General features: G+C 35.5%; 1 protein-coding gene and 1 pseudogene across 12 annotated transcripts in view; one reads left to right on the top strand and one right to left on the bottom strand.

Annotated features, from left to right (window-relative positions):
* The window catches only part of TMEM108 (transmembrane protein 108), a 473125-nt gene that overhangs the window by 14362 nt on the left and 434215 nt on the right, over positions 1-24548 (top strand). The window lies entirely within an intron of this gene.
* Positions 8746-10535, bottom strand: LOC107508439 (annotated as a pseudogene).

The raw sequence follows: 24548 nt of genomic DNA, 5'->3' as shown, positions 1-24548 counted from the left end.
GAATTTCCTGTTTAAAAATGCCTGAGAGGCTGTTTTTTTTTAAATTCTAAACCAAGTTATCCACCAGGATCTTTTCTTGGTAGGTATCTTTTTTCTCAAGGTCCATACTGCCTATTTTGTTTTTTTTATTAAATGTCTGACCTTTTCACCTTATATGTTTCATTTTTTTCCCTACATTTTCTACTCTTCTTTACTTCAGTCTGGACATTGTATACTGCATTATCTTCAATTATCCTTTCTTATCCTGAGTTTAATCTGCCTTTAGAATCATCTACTTACTTCTTATATTTATTTAATTATATTTGCTTATCTATACTAGAATTTTAATTTAAGTCCTTCAAAAGAGTCCAGTCCTTTCATAAAATTCTCCATATTGTAATCTATATTTTTGAATATATTAATCTTTCAGAAGTATTACTAAACCAAAAGACTTTAGTAGAAAACAAATCTGCTGAAAAATGACTGCTGCCCTGGCCTGTTGAATCTTATATTTCCAAGTAGGAACAATAAACACAAGATATAAAGGTTAAAAGTCATGAGGATATGTATCAAAAGAGAGCATAATTGACCTGCATTTATGACATAAAAATGTTACAAAATTTAAATGCTAAACAGAACTTTAGTGAAAAATGTCAGCTAACTTCACCATAGTGCCTAGTGTTTTGCACCTTATGAGTATTCAAAAAAAGTCTAACAAATGCGTTCTCTAGGTGAGTAAATCAAGCCCAAAAGACAGCCCATCCAAGAAACACAATACAAGCATAGGTAAGATGGAGCTTAGTTCAAGAGAATGCCACACAGAATCTTCATCTCTACAAAGTATCTTCTTCCATTGACGCATGTCATTTTCTTTTGTTTTTTACACATTTTTTACAAAAAAATTAAGACATATGCAAAGTTAATAGAATGATTTACAAACACAAAGTAGATAGAATAATGTGTCCTCATGTATCTATTACCAGAGTTCGAAATTGTTCAACATTCCAATATTTCATGTAATTCTTGTTTCATCTATTCCTTTACTCACTCTGCAACCCTCAATTTACTATAATTTTTTCACAACAAAATTGAGGTAGAATTTATAAACATCAAAGAAAAAAATCAGAACTGTACAATATTGGCAAGTGTATCTGCTCATATAACTGTACTGTTATGGACTGAATTGTATCCCCCTAAAATTCATAATTTGAATCCCTAATCCCCAGTGTGACTTTATTTGGAGATTGGGCTTATAAGGAGGTAATAAAGTTAAGCGAGGTCATTAGGGTTGAATCTTAATCAGACAGGACTAGTATCCTTTTAAGAAGAGGAAGAGACACTAGAGATCTCTCTCTGTAACCGCAGAAGGGCCATGTGAGCACACAGCAAGATGGTGGCTACCTACAAGCCAAGAGAAGAGGCTCAGAATGAAACTAAACTTGCCAGCACCTTGATCTTCTATTTCCTGTCCCTGAAACTATGTGGAATTTCTGTTGTCTAATCCTCCCAATCTGTAGTATTTTCTGACAGCAACTGTGGTAGACCAATACACGTACCCTAGAATGATAGAGAACATTTTAATCTACCTAGAAAATTTCCTCTTGTCTTTTTCTAGACTATCCCTAATGCTCTTCTTCCCACTCGAGACGACCACTGTTTTGATTTTTTTAAACCTTATATTTGTTTTGCCAGCTTTAGAAATTCATTTAAGTGAAATAATTTAGGATATTGTCTTTTGTGTTTCTTTCGGTCAATACTATGTCTGGGAGGCTCGTCCATGTTGTTATGTGAATAAGTAGTTCATTCTTTTTCATTCCATTGTATGGATATATCTAAATTTGTTAATCTGTTCTCATGATGATGAACATTTGAGTTGATTCTAGTTTTTGGCTATTGTGAATAAAGCTGCTGTGTTCATTTTTATAAAAGCCTTTTTTGTGGACATAAGTTTTGATTTCTCTTATATAAATGCATAGGAGTGAAACTACTGGATCAAAAGTATATATATGTTTAACTTCATAAGAAACCACTAAACCTTTTCCCAGAGTAGTTGTACCATTTTACATTTCTGGTAGAAATATATAAGAATCTGGCTGTTCTATATCCTTGTCAACATTTAGTATTTTCAGTCTTTTAATTTTAGCCATTGTAGTGGATGTATCTCATTGGCATTTCAACTGATATTTCCCTAATGATTAATAATGTGGAACACATTTATTATGTGCTTATTGGCCATTTGTGTGTTTTCCTTTGTGAAGTGTCTGCTGTGTGTTTTCCTATTTTCAATCATTTATTATTATTATTATTATTAATGTAGTAATTCATTATATGTTCTGGATATGTTCTTTGTCAGACATACATTTAGATATTTTCTATAAATCTGTGGCTTGCCTATTCTTCTTAGTGTTGTCTTTTGATGAGCACAGGTTTTAAATTTTGATGAAATTTAACTTATCAAAAATTTTTATCGCTTTCTACATTTTGCCTAAAAAAAAATCTTTGCCCACTCTTGGGTTATGAAAATAATCTCCTATGTTTTCTTTGACAGGCTTTATGGTTCTACTTTTATATTTAGGTCTATTATTATCTATCTTAAATATTAACATACTTGAGGTCACATGATATATACATAGTTTTGTAACCTGCTCCCCCTCTATTTCATTAACCTTTTCATATGTTATTGAAAATGTTTCATGAATAATTTTAGGGGCTATATAACTTTCTATGCTATGGATGTGCCATAATTTATTTAATTATTCTTTATTTTTAAACATTTAGATTTTCTCTTTTTTCTCATAAATATTTGCAATGAAGTATGTGTTTTATTTTCATATATATGTTCATTTTGGATGATTTATTTTGGGTGTGTTCTTAGAAGGGGAATTACTGGGCCCAACAGTATGGAATATCTTTAAGACTCTTCATATGCATTATATTCCTAACTTGTTTTCCAGAAAAGAATGTGACAACTTAAATTCCCTCTTGCAGCATATGAGAATGGCTATCTCATCATATCCTCTCATTGCGTACTAGGCCTCAGTAGTTCTTTTTTCCTTTGACATATTTTTTTTTTATCTCACAGTGCCAATTTGTATTTCTTTTATGAATGAGTTTGACCTATTAAAATAGATTTACTAAACTTATTTTCCTATTTTCTAAATTGCTGGTTGCCCATGTAATATGCTCAGTTGACCATGACTTATCTATAGGGGTTATACCTTTATCTTCTGTCAGTTTGCTCCAGAAATTTATGTATTGAAAATAATACTCTCTTAGTTTGTACTCATATTATTGTCAGTTTTTGCTTGTTATTTTTGCTTATGATTTTTTATGTTGTTAATGGTTCTAATCAAAATTTTTGTCAGTGCTATAAAGATATTTAGAAATACACTCATTACAAAATTTCAGAGATAGGGGAAGGTAGTAGTGGTGACCTAAGCATAATGGCTTTTGGTGGGATGGTAGAGTAAGGATTTTCATTTTTGACCTGCTCAGAGATACTGTATATTCATGAGTAGATCCCATGCTTATCCTCTGCCTGTTTCCTCATGTATAAAATACAGATAATAATAAAATACTATATACCTATAGATAAAAATTTATGTGACTCCTGGATGATAGTATAGGATAGTTAATTGCAAAATATTATAGCGTATAAGCAATTTTAGTTTATATGTTATATGCTGAGTACAGATCTGTTTTCATATATTTGTAGGAGATAAAAATGTAATAAAAATGCATGCATCATTTCACTTTAATGATAAAAGTAAATTCATTATATTTAAGATAAACAGTTTTCTGAAAGAAAAGATAGATCATTGGAAGCAGATTCAATTGCCATTGTGTGTAATACCTTAGGAAATTGAAGAAGAAAGAAAAGTCTTAGTGAAGACTTTCTAAATACATTCTAAAGACACCTTTTGCTATCAGACACAGCTATGCTTTCTGAAACATAACCATGGGCAGCTACTCTCCTTGGTAGGTAATACCAGAATTTTCTACTTTTCCTTATGGATTTAAACCATCTTGCTTATATCAAACTGACTCCTTTAGATTATGGAATCATAGACTCATAGAGTTGTAGACATGGAAGATTGGAAGATTATCTTGTCTAGTTTTATCGTTGTGAGAACTGAGGCTAAAAGAGTTTCAGTATTTTCTCAACAACTGGTATTTTCTGAATATCAGTGCTAGCTCCTGGACTAGACCTGGAGTCTCTTGTTTTCTACTCTGGAGTTTTTCTATAGCTCTAAATTGAGTAAAAGAAGTTAGTTAATAAGTAAATTTTAAAAAACAGAGCTACCTTGAAATGAAAAACAGGACACTTCAGAATTTGTATTTTTTTAGCACAAAATGTATTAGTCCAAGAACCAACATGCTTTCTTGTTCAAAAGCAATAATTTTACTGTGTTTCCAGTATAACGGGAAAGAAACTACCGAACTCTAGAATGTGGAAAATTGTGTGTTTAAAAGAGGTGCAAATTATGACGCTCACTGTTTGTCATTTGCTTATAGAGTAGATCCTGCTTTACAAGGCTTTCTCCCAGATGTCAGAAGGCAAAACTTTTGGTGATATTTTCCATTTGATACTTAAGAAAAAATGTATACATCTGAGAACCTCTTTTAAATTTACTTCAAAGGAAAAAATATCTGCAGTAACGACCCTTCAGCTTATTTGTGAAAAATGAATTGTCATTTCATTTTAGAACAAGGTAAACAAAGCCATAAAAAACACTGCTCAGAACTGTCAGTGATACATACAGCTTTTAAATCAGAAAGGAAGCTCACTGCTACATTTTAAGCCAGTGCTTTGTTATAGCAAACTAAGTAAGTTGTTGAAATGATGAATTTTTTACAAAACCATTCTAGTGTTATGGTGATAAACATGCTATCTACATTCTTGTTAACTACTGCAGAGCATGACAAATGAGACTAATCCATTGAACTTTGTGGAATAAATTCCTTTCTAAAGGCTGTGTGGAAAGCTTGTTATTATCTAGATTTATTTTAAGTTATATGGACTGTTGTTTGGACAAAATATAGTTGTAATAATTTCCAATAAAAAAGCACCCAACTAAATGCTATTGCTTTAGTTACTTCCTCTGAAAATGTATTTCATCCACATTTAAGTGTCCATATAGACATATTGGAAGATAAGAGAATATAAGCTTTTCGTGACTCTTTCTCTGAAAATTAATCAGGAAGATATTGAATACAGGATTTTAAAAGTTCAGTCAATATATTTGACTCAGTGAGCTTAGCTTAGCTAAATTACCCATTTATTTTCCATCACATTCTCCTACAGAACATTAAAGTATTCTAATTAGATTCTCGCAGAATAAATTACAGTGCCATACTGACAGTTACTGTTTACATTTTATTGAATTAAGTGTCTATTTTTGTTTTTTGAAAACGTGGACCAATGACTATTTGTGCAGCTGATATAAATAAGTTGGTGTAGGCTTTGACTGTGAGCCCATTTCAGAAGTGAATAGTTTTGGCTGTGGATAGAAGGTATCTATAAGTTCCTTTGTAGGTTGAAAGAGTAAATGGCAGAGGGCTGGACATTTATACTTCAATTTCTGTTACCTGGTCCAAAGATCCCTCTAAGACCTAATGCTAAGAATGAGTTCCATCTGTAGGAGCACTAAGCAAAGGTAAAACTTCGTATTTTCTTTTCTTGTCACACTTTTCTTAATAAAAATGGAAATAGAGATGTTAAAAAAATGAATTTACCAAACAGTTCTTTTTTGGGAGTTAAGTCAACAGGAAACCTATTATAGTTACCCCTTTCTAGGTCAAGAGAGAAATATTCTAACAGCACTCAGGGGATTTTGAAGTATATATCACAACTCCCCCCAAAAGAATTAGAAGATCAAAAATATGACTGCTTAACTAATGATGAGGATGATGAAATGCAGACTATTCTAAAATTCTGGTACTTTGCCAGTGTAGCTTTGATATTAACTTGACATGTGTCTCAGTTTAGTAGAGTATATATCGCAGAATTATTTTTTGGCAATATGCTGTATGATACTTAAAAGTATAATGTTGACTGGGTCAAGAGCAGCATCAAAGGTCTTGCTGGCACAGGACGGTATAGTGGAATGAGAACACATATATTCTGCAAGGATAAAGATGGTTCCTGACAAAGACTGAAGTAATGTGACCTCTCTGTGGTAATTGCTTTGCAAATTTTGCCCCTGAACAAGGCTTCTTGTTAAATCAGAAAAGACAAAACTTTCAAACATGAGACTGTTTAAGGATTTAAGTAAAACTCCGGTGAGAATAGAAACACAAACAGGATGACAATGATCATTCAGAGTGGTGACTATCTCCCAATTTCCTGGTGATTATGTCTGTTTTTATAGAATGTTAAATTGTGCTCCTTGAAATTCAGCAACCGGGAAAGACCATTGCACTGGAACCAACTCTATTTCCAGAACATTAATTAGAGACCAAGTCAACATTTATTCACAGCAAACTATGAATTGATATTTTCTACAGGGTTATTTTTTGAGCTTTTGAATTATAATTATATGAGTGAGGTAAATGGAAATCTTTATTTAAGATGGAAAGGATGATGTATTAATCAGCATCTTGTTTGTTCTGTAGTCATTTACTTCTTTAGTCCTTGGTATTTTAGGTCACCTATAATAAGTGTGTATGAGAAAGCCAAACCCTCTGCAACTCTTCTAAAATCAGTCAACAATCAGCAATTTAGTTTGTCCATGTATTATTTGTTCCCTTTCAGACTAATTTTTTATTTAACTAAAGTTATTACTCTTAATGGCTATGAGCTTGAGTAATTTGTTTAACCATTTTAAGCCTTAGTATTTTGTTAGAATTATAAAAAGGATGACAAAACGGGAATAGAAATCTAGCCTGTTTTACAAAGTTGTAGTGGGTAGTAAGAGATAATTATCACAAAGTATTCACAACAGGGCTAGCACACAGTAAGAACTCAAAAAATGAGTTATGTTAGTCTTATTAATGATTCATTGAAACTGTGAGGCTATGTATATTTGTATATGTATGTACATGAGTGTGTTTTGCCTGTAAAAGCACATTGCTTTTTGTTTTTGTTTGTTTGTGTTTTAGAATTAAGTACATTTTATCAGATTATCAGATCATATTTTTAAAATTACTTGTTAAATATAAACATATATATGTGTGTGTGTATACACACACACACACACACACACACACTGTACAAATTAATCATCTACATCTTATAAACAATGCCATACTAACATTGCAAACTTCTTTCAGGGAGCCAAGGATATTTTTTTCTCTCCAAACAATATATTTCTCAATTATTTTGCTTTTAAAGACTTTTCAAGTTCCCTGGGTGGGAATAGGTCAACTATCCTCACTTTCAAAGCTTTGAACCACTTACTTGACAACAGGTTCCATCATAAGCAAAAAAGATGAAAAAGACAAAGGGGGACCAGCATTTGTGTCTGCCTAGGAGAATCAAAGGTAGATTCTCCATTTGCCTTTTGAAGAACCATTATGAAACCTCTATTTGAAATATAAAGTTAAAGTATATAGCTATTTCTCAAACTTGAAATATTTGCAAATGCAGCCTCAGCTTATGGCACAGTATATCTAGAACTCAGGAATCACTGTAACAAGGACATTTCATGTTTTATCCACAGTCACAGCTTTGAGGATAGTTTCCTTAGGTCAAAGGTAATCTGCAATGATGTCTGAAGTTATATTTCAACAATACAAATCCAGGGAAGTAACATCCTAGCCTACATTACTTCATTAATTCCTTTTAGTCTTTTAGCCTTTGTTGGGTATTTTAAAGATTACTCTCTAATATAATCAGCATTTTATAATCCTTTATAAACTTATCCAATTTTAAATACTACTACTTGTCTCTGAAAGAAAGGATGACAACTTTATAGACAATCAGTGCAACACATATTTTATTTCATTGTCACTGAATTCCTGCTCCTCTCCTTAACCCTTTTATAAAACTCTCAAGTGAACTGAGATGTATAAAGTAGAAATTGCTTTCAGTTTTCATTGCGTTTTCAAAGTAAAACCAAAGAATAACTGAAGATATACCCCCACCACATCCACAAAAAATGAAGTTGTATATTGTTACATGCATTATTACTCAACAACTCCCCTGTAACTGACCTTCCTATTTAAAAGTTTGATTGAAGCGCCAGGGTCTTAAGAAAAAAAACAAAAACAAAAATAATACAATTTTTTTTGGCTTAAAATTATTAAGACATTTATTCTTAAATACCCAAAACCTCTTCTTAGTATTTTGTCAAACTCCTTTTGATCACAGGCATTAAAATTCAGATTTAACAACTTGATCTGCTGGAGAGAAAATTACACTTATCTAAAAATCTGATTCCATTAATTTAGCACAGAAGAACAAAAGTCTGTGTAAACAATCTATTTCTTCTTGTAGCCCCTGTACATTTCAGTGTACAATTTTATAATATGTAGGGGTTTGAGAATGACTTCAGAGTAGGATAAAAGCAAACCCAATGTTTGGTCTGTGTACACCTAATTCCAAGTGTGCTCCAGGACTGCTGTGTCCATCTGGGGAAGGAAGGACTATCTGGTGCATGCAAGTGATGACATTAACAGCATTTACATATTGTACAGATACAATTTTTGATTATGTATATATACATATATTTGATAAAATGAGAAAACAGACATTCCATTTTTATAGCCTGAATATAATAAACTATTCTGTAGTAATTTTGCACCAAAGATTTAGAATTTCTACCATGTGTATAGAGACAGCCTACTTTGGTCTTATCTCACATGATCATTGCCTGAAGTTCAGTTTCTTTGGCTTTGATATCTATTACTAAATGCAAAAAGTTTATTTCTCTTCACACTGTGAGTAGCTGCCAACCAAAAAGAAAAGGTGAGGGTAGAAGCCTGAAGTGAACCAATATGAGGACCACAAGAAACCCAGATGCTTCGCAGTATGTGACCAGAACTGTGTCCTCAAAGGAAAGGTAGCACTTGGCTAGGGCGTACTCTGTGGGCGTCATGCTGCCCATGATGAAACTAGAGTCGTTTCTGTCCCCCCAACTGAAAGACGGCACGCTGAGCTTGGGGATCCCTGCCTCGTGGAGCACCTTGCAGGCACTGTGTGTGGCCACATAGGACAAGGTGTGACTGGAGCCACAACACCTTTTATGAGGCATCACATCGCCCCTTAAAGGGGATGTCCCATTTCTTCTGGAGGTGCCCCATTTTCCCCGGAACAGTTAATATCACTTCTCCAGAAAAGTGGAAAATACTGCAGAAGAACTGAGGCTGATGCTGGCAGTGGCCGCCCACCCCCACAGTGGCTGGAGCAATGTTCATCTCAGGAGCAACTCAATTTGTGAGAAATTTTGGTGAGTCTGGCTTCTGCTTCAGAGCAAATGCTGCAGCCACCCCCTTCCAGTGCAATGCTGTTGACTATCACGAAATTCCTTTCTATGAAAACAGCCTTTCGGGGCAGAAAACTTTCTCAAATCATTTTATTTTGAATGTGATCATCCAATAGTGGAGGCCAGTGTTATGGTTGCCAGCAACTACCTGCAGCTGCATGTGATGCGGGTGTCTGAACATTTTCTGGAACCGCTCCACATCATCTGCCTGGGCCCTGAGGAGCTCCACCTCCCTTCACCAAAGACGTCCCCCAGAATGAAGACAACTCTGGCAGACAACCACAGGACCATCTAGAAAGCTCTCTCCACTTGCTGTTTCTTGCAATTCATCTAGCCAGTGACCTCTTACTCCCCCAGGCAGGTGGCTATCAGCCAAAAATATGGCTTTCGGCACAGGTTCAAGAGTTTCTTCATTCACCCTCACAGCCTGGATTTTTCACCTTAGGTCAATTACTAGTGACTAAGTAATAGATCAAAAATTCACAAAAGGGAAGCATGGCAAAGACAACAGCTATCAGTTTCAATGGGAAAAAATTCCCCTTTAAGAGATGAAAATTCTGCCTTCCAAACCCTTCTGATAGTAGTATCCCAGGAGTTGGCAGCAACCAAGAGTCAGGTCCATCAAGAATTCACCAAGGTGCAAATGGTGACCAGGTCTTAGCCATATACCTTTAAAAGAATGAAACTGGTAGATGAAACTATGAAGTTTGAAGTCTCTGAATTGGCTTGTGCTCCCCCAAATCAGAGCACCTTTACGCATAACTATATCTTCCTCGACGACTTGGTCCTTGGTGCCAACCTTAAATGTCTTCTAGACTTTTCTATCTGCTTGAGTTCTGAGTACTGTTGCTCACTGGAACCTCCGGGAAGTCTCTGCAAACAGTTGGAGGCCAGGACAAAAACGACACCCCAGAAAGGCAAGGGGAGACCACACAAGAGAAATTGCTTGGGCACAGAAAGGCCATTAGGATGCAAGGTTGCCACCTGCCAGTCCAGACAGCAGACTCCAGCAGCCAGACTCTCGGTCCCCAGACCCCAGGGTCCCAGCACCTGCTCGTTGCAGGGTAGTGGCCACGGTGGCCTAAGTTGTTGTTTCTTTAATGCACCACTGCAGCTCAGGCCTAAAAGCATGTTTATTTTTCAATAGATTCGATGCTTTAAAACAAAACTTTTTGAAAATTTTTATAAACAAGAACTGACTTCGTTCAACAAATAAACATTGGTGTTAGAACTAAAGTAGTATAAAAGCATATTATAAATATTTATTGTGAATTATTTCAAAATAATACATTAAATCTTAGAACTTTGATAGAATTTTGGTCTGAATTTTGATAGTTTTGGTCTGAAATGTATAGGTAGAAGTAAATTAAAGCAACCAGAACATGTGAGTCCTCATTTGTTCAATCTTTTATGAGTTATTAATATGGAAACTTTTGAAAGAATTTCTTCTCTATCAGAAAATACATGTACATATTACATTCGATTAAAAATTCTTTTTCTAATAATGATTCTTTTAGATTATATCACTAAAAGGTCTTTAAAAATATCTTTTTCATTCCTAACCTACAATGATAAATACTATTATGAGACTATTTTCCTATCGCCCTAGATTTCACTATTTTTATACTCTACACATTTCAAAACTTGAACTGCCATTAAAATTGCACTTACATTACAGAAAAAAAATTCTTATTGTATCAAAGAGACCTAAAGATTCTGATTGAAAGTGCCCAAAGCCTTTTCCCTTGATGGAATTATAACCAGGGACCTCACCCTGTGTCATTAGGGCATTGTGTGTGTGTGTGTTTTAATTTATACAGAATTTATTTAGAAGTGTAAGAACATTTATTTTTTTTTCTGTTTAGCAACTCAATTTCTCTAACACCATTTATTTAAAAAAGAATTCCCTTCCCATTCATAACAATTTCTCTTTAAGCGTCATGCATTATTATTGTAGATAATGGTTTCGGGACCATTTCTTGGTGTTGGGCAGCTGTCCGTTCTTACACCTTTGTATTCTGCCAGGCATATGCACTCATAGCCATTGACGATGTCCCGACAGGTGGCAGCATTCAGGCACAGAGCAGAGAGACACCAAGGAGTTCCTCGAGTGGGGAGCACTTTGTGACCACAAAAAAAAAAAAAAGCAAAAAAAAAAAGCCATGTTTTAAAATTATTCCTGGTCACACATGAAGGAGACCAGAAACAGAAAGACAGGCACTCAGATGGTCCCTGAATTTTTCTGGCTTTCGTCTCTGTGCAATCAGTCTTTAGTTTTCAACAGCGTTGGCCTGTTTGCTATTTTCTGAGAGCTCAAGGTCCAGTGGTAAGAGGGAAAAAAAAAAAAAGCAGACCCTCACCTTGCACTCATGGAACTTAGAGAATCTAAGGAGAATACTAATAGCAAAAAAAAAAAAAAAAAAGCAAAACAAATTGCATGAATCAATGTAAAATTGCAACTGCGAGAAGAGCTACACGGGAGAGATTTTGGGGATAAGGAGAATCCAGAAATGAGAGACTTAATCTGGCCAAGGAGGTCAGGAAAGGCTCCCCTGGAGAGAAACTGTTTGAGCTAGTCTGAAAGGATGGAATTACTAGATGAAAAGGCCCTTTGGCAAGATGGATGTTAGTGAGTGAAAAGGGCTTTAAAGGACAGAAAGGCCAGGGCAGATTGCTGTGGGCAGTGTGGAACTGGAAGAGGCTGGAGAGGAACGCAGGAGCCAGAGCATTCTGGGCTTTGTAGTCTTAAGGGAGTCCCCGCTTTATCACAAAAGCAGTGAGAAGTCTTTAATGGGTTTTGACCAGCAGTATGACATGATCGGATTTGCATTTTGAAAAGATGCCAGGTCTGGCTGCAGGTAGAGAACAAGTTATAGGAGACAAAAGTGATTCAGGTGATATTTGTTAGTAGGCTACTTATAAATCTACACGAACAATGAGAATGGCTTGAACTAGCATGGTGAGGGAGATGGAGAGAAATGATCAGATTTAAGAATTGGATATAGAGGGTGGGGGAAAGGGAAGTAGGGATGAGACCTAACTTTTTGAGCTAGGAAACTGGAAGAATGAGCATGCCATTTGCTGAATTAGGGAGCAATAAAAGGCGAAAAGCTGGTTTTCAGGAAACAATCTTGACATATCGTTTCTAATATGTTGAATATGAAGTTTATTTGAGGGCCCTGAGGGGGAGCTGTCAAGCTTTTGGGCTTTGAAGTCTATCCAAGGCTTCCCTCCACTCTGGGCTACCACTGTGTCTGGCCTATTGGGAAACATTTTATTTCCCCTAACAAACTTTTAGTAGGAACCTACCTTGTATTTAGATCTTAGAGCTGCATTCTCTGGCCCTGTCCTGCCTGAAGTTCTGTTGGCCCCTCTTAGTTCAGTTTTAACAGAACTTTCTACTCCTCCCCACACAGAGCTGCCTTGAGCGTCAGCTGAGTGGTATAGTCTTTTCTTACTCTTCCTTGAACTACAGATGGAGGTGACTCCTGGAAGTCCTATCCTCATTTCTGTCCATTTCTTTCCATCCTATCAAGCCAGTCTGAAACATATTCACCAGCAAGCTATCAGGTCTGCTTCTATTTATCTTTTCACCTGGGGTGTAAGCCTATTCGTTTGAGGGGACTTAAATGGTGACCTCTGATCCCAAGCGCCTTGTCACTTTCCTGTTGTTTCTTAGCTGCCTCCAGCACAAACTTCTTGTCTCATTCTGTTTTAGCTGAAGCTACTTATTAAACCTCATGGGAAATTCCTGCTTCTTGTCAGGAATTTCTAGAGTTCTCAGTTTATGGGTAAAACAGAATATTGACAGGTCTTAAGCTTGCTTATATCCCCAAGTTCTGTTTGATGACTTGCCTTTCAGGTGATTTTCTAGAATACTGTAACATCAATTTTAGAACAGAAAAATAGTTGACAAATATAGTAATAATTACAGATCATGCCTTCCCAAAAGAGCAGGATCATTTTCAACATATAAATGTCTGTTTTTAACAATTGATAGATTTGTTCATTTACTGATTCAGTCATTCGACAAACATTTTTTGGGTCCCTTCTTATGGGCTGCATTAGATGGAAGAATTCCTTCTATTTTTTTTCAATTGGAAATTGACCAAGGAAATTTCTGCTGTCCACTTAACCCAGGGAAAATAAATAATGCGGATGCTCCAGGCAGCAACTGAGTTAATCAATTTGTACTCACTCTTTTAAAAACTTAATTCTCAAAAACAAAAAACAAAAACCTTTATTTGCTTGCTAGAAACACTTTAGTGATTTATTGCTCGACATCCCACTTCTGATACATTAAAAATGCTGACTGAAATATTTAAAAACCTGTAAGCTTCATTCATATTCTGTATGGATCTATCTTGTCATAAGATTTTTATTTTTATCTGCCTTAAGTTTAGGCTGCAAAGATAAATTGCCTCACTGTACCATCTTTTAATTATCATAGATGTAAGTGTGACATGTAATTTAATTTATCTACATTTTATCTTAAATATATATGCAATATTACAATGAGATATTTCTCAGTGTTTTCCAACTATCACCCGGTGAATTATATGATATGAGGAGAATGCTTTTCTGTTTGATATATTAGGAAACTGGGTCACAGAACAGTGGAATGTCTATCAAAGATCATTCAATATCTGTGGTTGCAGAACATAAATTCTCTGGTAGGAGAGAAAATGACACAAATGGATACAGCTACCTCTAATCAACCTCTGTGAACTCTTTGAGTTTCCTTTACACAAAAAAAGTCATGGTCATTCTCATATTATTTACTTTTGTTCAAATTTTGTTTATAATGGTTTAAAATTATTTTTAATTTACCTATGTGTGGTTTTTAATCATAGATTGTGGCTGCCATGGAGCAAGGACCACAACTTTTATTTATTTATTTTTATCTCCTCCCTGGAGATAGGGTACAGAGATTACCAGATAATTAGAGGTCAGTGGATGTTTAGCTGATCGTAGTGCTGTACTTTCCATATTGTATATTTTTGAATGAAAAGTTCCTAACGAAACTCTGATGATTGGTGGTCAATGAAGTAAGCCAAGGCCAGAGAGATTTCCTGCCTGAGTCTTACACCCTGCTTATCTGTGGGAAGATACTATGAAGAGAAGAAAAATTACTTTAGGCTGAGCATTTGAGAATCTTTCCATGTTAAGGTTCAGACAGTGCGTCAGAACTTAATGCTGGTCTTCTAACTTCAAACTCCACATTTTGTCTGTTTATTTACTCCTTAAAAAACACAGACCTGGCATTTTAGATACTGGGTCAAATTCCCTTCAGCTTTGGGAATTTACTGTGTATAGAAAAGTTTCCTAATATTAAAATCAAAGAAAAGGGAAGGAAATACTTCTTATGCAACATAAACTTAAAAGATAATTGAATGTTAAGACATTCTAATAGTGTAACTGAAAAAAATTCAAAACCTTGACTTAAAAAAAATTTGCCATTGTGGAATTTTTCTGTTTTCTGTTTCTGCATCTTGTTCAGTTTATGTTCCAGTTTCTGAGCAGCCAGTTGTTGAAACATTAGTCCCAAGTCAAAGTCAAACATCTCACACAAAGAATAGCATTTCTCTAAAGTGTAAACTTCTGTGCAACTGGAGTATACATTTTATGAGCAGAACTCATTTGATCTGATTCTATCATATTCACAAAACAGGCTCATTTTGAAGTGGTATAATAATGCTTTCTAACAAGTAAGGAGCCATCTATGATCCATCCACTTCTTTAGACGTTACCTCACTTGACCCTCATAATGGAGCTATTAATTGAGTAGAAGAGTCATTATGATTAGCATGCCCATTTGAAACTCATGATTTCAAAGTCATGATCAAACAGATTATGGTCCAAAGCATAAGCTAATATGTAATTGGGGGAGGAGCATTTAATTAACTGCAAATTGGATCAGCCTATAAGAAGAACCTGCTAATACTGGGGTACAGAGGCATTTCTGGGGTGATGTTTAGAGGGACAGGAAGCAAACGGGAAAAAGCACATTCTTTCTCCCTCCATCAGCATCCCCAGTTGGCATTGCCTAACAGTGAGCAGCCGGACAACCCAAAATGTGGTTTGCAGAGTCCAAGCTCTAGCACCATAGGAAGCTGGAGGGGTGGGGACAGTTTGAAATTGATTGGGCTTCAAACTATCTTGTGTTTAAATCTTGGCTTTAACACTTACTCGTTTTGTGACCTTGGGCAAGTTACTTAACCTCTCAGCCTCAGTTCCACATCAGTAAAATAAAGGTATTATCCCTTATAAGCTTATGGTAGTAAACCTTCAATAAACAGACTCTAATATTTATTTGTTTATGTAGTACTAGTTCCCCTCTTACTCTTCTAAATTACTCCCAGCATCTTGGTTTTGAAATTTAGCCATATTGTTGTGGATATAAGTAGTATGTTCTTTAATTTTTTTTTTTTTTTTTGTATAGGATTCCATTGTATGAATATACCACAATTTATTTATCCATACTCCTGCTGATGACTATTTGGGTTGTTTCTGTTTTTTGTTTTTGTTTTTGTTTTTGTTTTTTTTTTTTGCTGTTAAGAATAAGGGTAAGGATAGCATTGTACAAGACTTTGTATGGGCACTTGTTTTAAATTCTTTTGGGTAACTGCCCAGGAGTGGATTTGCTGGGTTACAGTGTAGACACATGTTTAACTTTTTAAGAAATTGTGAGTTTCCCCAAGTGTATGAGAATTCCAGTTTTTCCACATCCTAGTCAACATTTGGTATTGTAAGACTTACTTTTTTCATTATGGTCATGGTGTGTCATAGCTCTGGTTTCTTTTTCAAGTTTTTGTGGATTCTTAACTAACATCTATGGAACCTCTTCGGGGTATGTTCATGAAGTTATATGCAAAAATGCATGCTTACATTTTCATAAGCATAGAGGCTATATAAATTCCAACTTCTTAAAGCAGTCCCTTGTTCCTCCAAATGTTAACAATTATACAAAGAGCAGTCTCTAGAGATATGATTTTTGTTCAATCTGATGGGCTAGGCTATAATTAACTAGCAGCAATCAACTATTTATGTTCTCACATCTTAAAGATTTTGTTTTACTATAACATGCAGTTAAACATAACAAATTCTTACTAGCTCTTAATGTTTTAAAATCTCATTTGGCTCAGATTTTAAAATGTCCTCATGTATCCACAGTCCTTTCTATAATGAAATCATGTCCTGTGGCCCTGGATTATTAGGAAAGGAAATTTACATTCCTGATTTGATTAAGAAAAAATTAGTCATGGGGACTTTTACAATGAATATCTTTGGTCCACCTGAAGCCTGAGCAAATAAAACAGGTAGGGGAAATTTTCACAGATATTCAGTGTGTTGTTCTGTAAGGCCCGGTTTATGATTGCAATTAGCTTCACCATTGTAGTCTTTTAGGAATTTGCCTCCTAGATTATTCATTTTCATGTGAATAATTTTGCAAAGATTTCAAAGCACCATGTGTGTGCATGTGCATATGTGTGTATGTGTAAAATTTTAAGTCGGTGAGCTTCAGTAGAGATGTTTCCTTTTTGCAAACCTCTCACATTCACTTTTAGAAGTCACACTGAATGAATCCAAGGATTAAAGAAAGAATTGAAAAATGTTTGCTCATTCTGTGGATGTCCTGTTTATGCCCAATTCAAAGCATTCTATTAATTTGCAATGGTCATTTCTGGTATAATAAAAAAAAAAGCCAGCTTCTAGTATTTATCTTTGTAAGTGCCTTTTGTTAGGAGTCTGGGTTTGAATAAAAGTAAAATAGGATTATATGTTGGTCGATCTACACTACATCCAATACATTGCTTGAGTATTAAAATAATGAAAGAGATACAGTAGGATGGCATTTCTTTCCAGACTATCATAGTCATAGAGGCATTAGTATAGTATTTCACTGATGGTCATTCGATATGTCTAGGGGAGAAATGGAGCAGGGGAGAAAGTTCTGATATGTTTTAATTATTTTTTGTAATGGATTTATCGAGATATCATTCACATACCATACAGCTCACCCATTTAAAGGTGTACAATTGAATGGTTTTCAGTATACTCATGGAGCCGTGCAACCATCACCACGATCGATTTCAGAACATTTTCAACATCCCAAAAGAAATGCTTTACTCTTTAACAGTCACCCCCTACCTCCATTTTCCCTCAGCTTTTCCAGCCCAAATAGCCATGGATTTTTATGGATTTGCTCACTCGGGACATTTCACATTAATTAAATCATGCAATAGGTAGTCTTTTATGACTATCTCCTTTCAATTAGTATAATATTTTTTAGGTTCATCTATATTGTGACATGTATCCTTACTTCATTCCTTTTTGTTGTTGGAGAATATTTTGTTGTATGGATATACCACATCTTATTAATCTAATTATTGATGGACATTTGGATCGTTTTCACTTTTTGACTACTGGGAATAAGCCTGCTGTGAACATTTGTATACAACTTTTTGCCTAGACGTATGTTTTCAAGTCTCTTGGTATATACCTAGGAGTAGAATTATTGGGTCATATGGGAAGTCTGTGTTCAACCTTTAGAGGAGCTGCTAAACTATTTTTCAAAACAGCTGCATCATTTTACAATCCCTCCAGCAATGTATCAGGGTTCCAATTTCTCGACATCCTGGCCAACACTTGCTATTGTCAGTCATTTTTATTACAGCCATTCTAATGTGTATCAAGTGCAATCTCATTGTGGTTTTGAGTTGCATTTCCTTGATGACTAATAATGTCAAATATCTTTTCAAGTGCTTTTTAGCCATTTGTATATTTTCTTTGGAGAAATGTCTATTCAGATTTTCTGCTCACTTTTTACTTGGGTTGTATTCTTATTATTATATTGTAAAAGTTTTGATATGCTTTTGAGTAACAGCATGAAATGGGAAAAAATGATAATATGGGAATCTCCAAAATGATAATAACATACATATTGATTGAGATGCTTAGAATCACATAGCTTATGAGATGGAACACACCATAAAGATGCCCAAGGCAAAACTCTCCTTTTGTAGATGAGGAAACAAATTATTATAAAGATTAAATGATTTCTTAAAAAGCAACATTCAGGTGGTTAAAGAACAGGGACTCAAACCCAAGTGTTTTCATGCAGAATTTGCTACTCTAGCTGATGCACTTCATTGTTTGGAAATGCAAAAAGATGCTTTGTACTGCCAAGAATTCTTAGATCTTTGTTTGCCTCTTGTTCTTTAAAGATGAGTAAAACATTGATATTTGTTGCTGTGGATCATACCAGGTTTCTGTTTAGAGAAGAAAGAATGAATAATGAGTTAGAACAATGTCTCTCAGACTGAGGTGTGCATCAGAATTGCCTGGGGAGCTTGTGAAACACAATTGTGTCTAACATGCATAATACATAATATTATGTAAATATATATTTTAAATCATGATACATGATGCGCAAGAGCCATTGACAAAGATTAAATAATATATAGCTTTTATTATATGGCCCCAAATAAACATTTATTGAATGGAAATTGAAAAACATAGTTCAATATGTAATCTTACAACCATAGGCCCAACCCCCAGAGTTTCTGATTTAGTAGATCTGAGGAGGGACCCAATAATTTGCATTTTAAACAAGTTCCCTGGCGATGTTGATACCTGCTGGTCCTGGGACCACACAAAGAGGACCACTGCCCTAGAGAAAAGAACATTACAGTGCCTAGAGCAGCCCTAAATTATGATGTAATGCTATATACAAGTGAAAAATCTTTCCAAATGTCTTTATTTTTAGTCTATTTCATTGTATACTTTGGAATACATGACTCACTTTTTCTCATGCTGGCTTGAAAGGGAGATAATAACAAAAATGCCAGTTCTTTTGGTTTCCATGAACACAAATTATAGAACTTTATATCATCCAACTGTTAGATATAAATACATACAGATGGACAGACAGATAGACAGACATAAATTTATGTTTATATATGAAAACATTGACAAGGATATTTGGCTTTACTTTTTACATAGAATGGTTGCTTGTTATACTAATTTATACTTCTTTAGCCTTCAGCCTTTTCTCCCCCCTCCCCTATGGTCATCAGATTGTCCTTTGTATTTGTGAGTCTATTTTTGATTTGTTTGTTCTTTTTGTTCCTTAGATTCTGCATATAAGTGAAATCATATAATATTTGCCTTTCTCCGTCTGACTTATTTTGCTCAGCATAATAACCTTTAGGTCCCTCCATGTTGTTGCAAATAGTAGGATTTCTTTTTTATGGCTGAGTAATATTCCATTATATATATGAATCATAACTTTTTTCTACAATCATCTGTTGATGGGCATTTAGATTGCTTCCATATCTTGGCTATTGTGAATAGCGCAGCCACAAACATAGGGTTGTATTGATCTTTACAAATTAGTGTTTCGGTTTTGATTGATTGTTTTAAAACACAACAGCAAGAAGATATCATTATGATGCAGCTGGAAAGCCGATCAAATTTCTCTGTAAGAGCTGAGTCATAACCAGGGCACTTAAGAGTACTTGCCACTGATCCTTGCATTGGTGCTCTTTAAATATTTGTCGAATGGATGAATGCCTGTCTGCCATTGGTTTTACTTTGGCTTAGTCATGAAACTTTCAAGTTGAAGAACATGGATGATAAGTTTTAGCTGTATTTTTCAGACTTCCATATCAAGGTGAGAGACATATGCATTTCATTAAGTCTTTCTGAATCCCTATACATCTTTTTTTTCCTGGAACTTCTAAACCGATATCTGTACTTAACCATTAGGCCTTAGGTGATCAAAAATATTTAAAATTGAATACCACACACCTGACACAAATGATGCTACTCAATTATTCCTGAATTCTCAGAGAATTTTAGAATGAAGCGTTTGGAATTGTCCAGTGAATCAGCCTAAATAGAGTATGTTTTAAGTCTTTAGCACACTAATTGTTTTGGTTGAATCTAGTTTAAGAAGTAAGGAAATTTTTATAGATAACCTTAGAATATGTGTTAATCATTTAAAAAAATAGATCTAAGGTTGACTTATCTATATAAAATTTGGAAAATTTTCATGATATAAGATATTAAGGCCCTATTTCTAGAACTAGCTTGCAAATTATTTTCCTTTTTACCATTTTCTAAAGTAGGTAGCCAACAGGCTAATTGCCTTTTGAGGCAAGCACAGTGGAAAAGTGCATGGCCTTTGATGTCAGAGTTGTGTTCATATTCAGACTTTGTTACTTCCAGGCTATTTGACTCTAGCAGATGCTGTGTCGTGTTGCTTATATACCTATTCAGGACTGAATAAATTAGTTCCTCCAGCTACTGCAAGTGCTGTAGAGGGTATCTGGTTGGTTGTCATGGGAGTAAAATATCCTGGCTCCCTCATCTCAACTTGGAACAACTCTTAAGGGTTGTCACAGCTCTAGAGCTTCCCCATAGGACTAACTGAGGCCTCGCTGAGACTGCGTAGAAGCCCGACTCTCGCCTTGGCCTAATCCTGCTTTCTTCCCTTTTCCTCCCTGTAATGATCCTGAGAATACTCTCTACAACTTTTCTGAACACAAAACTCCATTTCAGCATCTGCTTCCTAGGAACTCAATATGTAATGTCAGTGATCTTTTATGTTATTTAACTTCTTTGACCCTAAAAGATGTTTCCTATAACAATGCCTATCTCATTTCAGGTTTTTATCATAACTAAATTAAATAATGTGTTTGAATGGCCCTGGAACAGTGTCAGACACAGGGTAGATGCCCAATAATATTAAATTCTTTTCTGTTCTCCAGCTAGATTTCCTTCCTGTTCATAGTTAAGTTAGTTTTTTCCCCAGACTACTTATCTTGCGCAGCCACAGATAATAGGAAGAATCTGAGATCTGAGATTCTGTGAAAACTTTCAATTGGTTTGCCAAACCTCAGGCAATATTAGTCTAGGACTAGTTATAAAGAAAGAGGGTTTACAAAATATTACCACAGAACTAGGCCAGACTATGATTCCTAATGACTGCTTCTGAACTAGGTTTCCTCTGACTGATGAGACTATGGATGGTAAACTTTTATTTTTTTTTAAGTTAATCATCTCATGTTTGATTTAAATAGTCAACTTGAGAAAACATGATGCCACTTTGAGAGCCAAGTTTTTCTTTAAGATTTTGATTTTTTCTCCTCAAAAATATCTTATAGCAAGAACATACTAAAGCACTTCACTGCAACCTATTGGATCATATCATAGGTAAAGCCAACAGTGTCATGTAAATGGTGTGGTACTGCTCATTAAAACTAGCACAGCTACAATCCACATGTTACTCAAATGGGTTAATCCAGACAAGGACTCTCAGAGTGAGGATGATGGTTCACTTTGATAAACTTTTATTAAGAATAATTCTGTGTTATGTTTTGAAGTTGTAGAGGTGAATAAGACATGGTCCTCTTTTTTCAAAAAACTCATCTTCTAGTCCTTGAGGTTGCTGGCTTTGTGGGATTCTTTGTTGGTAAAAAAGGGAGATCAGAAATAAAATGTCAAGTGTTGTTTTTAACCATAATAGAATCTATGTAATAGTGAAAGAGTAACTAACAAGAATTGCTCATTATCCACCAATATCCATTCTATTCTTCTTCCTTTTAATAATACACCACTTCCCCTACAATTTTAACTGAGCATATGTTTACCTAGATAAAGACTACATTTCCCAGCCTTCCTTGCTGTTAGATGTGGCCATGTAACTGACTATCTTTTGGTCAATGGGTTATAAACAATGGTGATGTCCGTGGTTTCTAAATCATACCTTAAAAAAAGAAGCTCTTTGCCACTACTCTTTCCTCTACTGCCAGCTGGGAAATGACTCACTCACAAATGAAAGCTATATATTGAAAACATAGAGACACATATGGGTCATTTTATAATACTACATAAGAAATAGATTTCTGTCTTGCTTAAGCTCCTATATTTTAAGTTCTCTTTGTCATAGAAACTTAGTCTATACCCTGACTAATTAATACATGTATTATATTATTTAATCTTTATAATTATGTGAGATATTTAATGGTATCCCTATTTATAGATGAAGAAACTGAATCAGAGATTAATTTGCCCAACCAAGTGGGAAAACTGGAATCGAAGTCCAAATAATCTATATTCAAGTCTCATTGTTTTCAGGAGAAAACTAAAACATTTTCTAGTCTAAAAAGTAAAAGATCATAGAGACATGACCAAAAGTTCGTAAAATGAAGTAAAGATAGTTTAAACCAGTCTTGTTCATCAAATCTTGTCTATTAGAACTTGAGGGCTTCTTTGAAGAATTGAAACTAGAAGAATTAAAGTTAATAAAAAGAGGAATTGTTCTATTTTGACATGGAAAGTTAACTAAGAGGAACCACTACCCCAAGAAGTGAAGACTAATAGTATAAATTGGTTGACATTCGTTTAGGTCATCCATTCACAACAGACTCAGATTAGAGATGTTTCGTGGGTGTACGAGTACATTCTTAACTTGTAACTTTAAGTTTTAAAGAAGAATTCTGCCTTCCCCAGAAAGTTCCCTTTGGGGCCTCTCTCTGCCAGAAATCTCAGATGGACTGGCTGGCACAGCATGACATTCCTTAAATTCTCATGCTAGCACAGCACACAAAGCTGTGAGCAGCTATGCTGCCAACAACTTCAACGAGAAAGAAGTAGACCATATGCTAAGATGTGACCTCTGTAAATTCCTTAAATTCACAGTGATGAACAAACAGGTGCTTAATAACCGTATTTTAAAATTACATCACATTCTGGGTTTCAGAAGATCATCAATTCATCTTGTATCCACAACCAGAACACTGCAGATTATCTTAGAGTAGGTTGCTCCTGGAAGTTTTCTGATGTGAGCACACTCAGAATGAAAGTGACATAAATTTGTTCTTGTCTTTGAGAGGAGCCATACTCCCCTTTTTGTGGTATCAAGTTACCTGCCTTCCTCTCTTTTCTTCCAACAACTGTGTTTTGATACGAGTTACACCATTCTCTCCCCACTCCATCCACATCCTCCCTTCTCCTCTTACCCCATTTCTATTTATGCTAGAGGAAGGAATGTTCCTCCTTTCAAACATCAAAGCCTAGACCCCTTTGTTTCCATTTTTTGTTGTGATATTGCTTCATCAATGGTCCCTCTTAACTGACTCCTCAACCTTTCCATCTGGTGACCTCTGTCCCTTCTTAAAACACAAACTCACAAACACCACTCTTATGGTATTTTGTAATGTGCTAGCTTGGCTAGGCTGAAGTAAATTTCAAAGAATTCTCTTTCCTGTATGTTTGTACTTATGTGGACCACAAAGGAGATTCTTGTGGGAGGTTTGGAGGGTGGAAGTGAAGGAGCAACCATCTTACAGCTCACAAACATTGCTACTTATCTGCTGGCCCACCTGGTTGCTATGAGGCCCTCCATCTGCAACTGCTCTGCCTTCCACTGGACCCTCATTCTCAGCTCCCATTCCTAGGCCAGGTATATGTGTTCAGCTCTATGAGGAATGCTCTAGCTTCTGCAGGGCACTCACACCACTGTGGGCAGAGATAGCAAGAACTGACACAGGCTTCAGTCCACCCTTACAGAGCTCCAGCTTATGTTTGTGGGTTCCAGACTGATCTTGATCTCCTCCACTTTTATCCATCTTCCCTTCTGTTTACCCTGTGGAGTTCATTCTCTAGCTTCAGACACAAAGCCTCACAGAGACTTCTTGACTATCTACCATAATTCCATAAGCTCAAGCCCCATAACAAATCTGTGTGTGTGTACGTGTGTGTGTGTGTGTGTGTGTGTGTGCGCGCGCATGCATGTGCACTCCTCCTAGTGGTTGACTGTTACTGATACACACCTTTTCACATTTTTACTTGTCACCCTTAAATTGTATACTGCCCACATTCTTCCTTTTATTCATCTCAACATTCTCTAGAACATAGTTTATATTCAGTACTTTGCTATAATATATTCATTTAAGTGTTTCTCAAAGAGACTAGCTGCATCAGAATGCTTGTTAAAAACACAGATTCCTAGGCCCCTACCTCCAGACTGATTGAATCAGACTCTCTAGGAGTAGGCCTTGGAATTTGCATTTTGAACAAGTTCTTCCCAGATAGCGATGCACAGTAAAATTCAAGAAACAGCGCTGTTTTAAGTGG

The sequence above is a fragment of the Rousettus aegyptiacus genome, unplaced genomic scaffold (assembly GCF_014176215.1).
Source record: "Rousettus aegyptiacus isolate mRouAeg1 unplaced genomic scaffold, mRouAeg1.p scaffold_m13_p_4, whole genome shotgun sequence".
NCBI classification, from domain to species: domain Eukaryota; kingdom Metazoa; phylum Chordata; class Mammalia; order Chiroptera; family Pteropodidae; genus Rousettus; species Rousettus aegyptiacus.
This window is presented reverse-complemented; position numbering and strand designations above follow the sequence as displayed.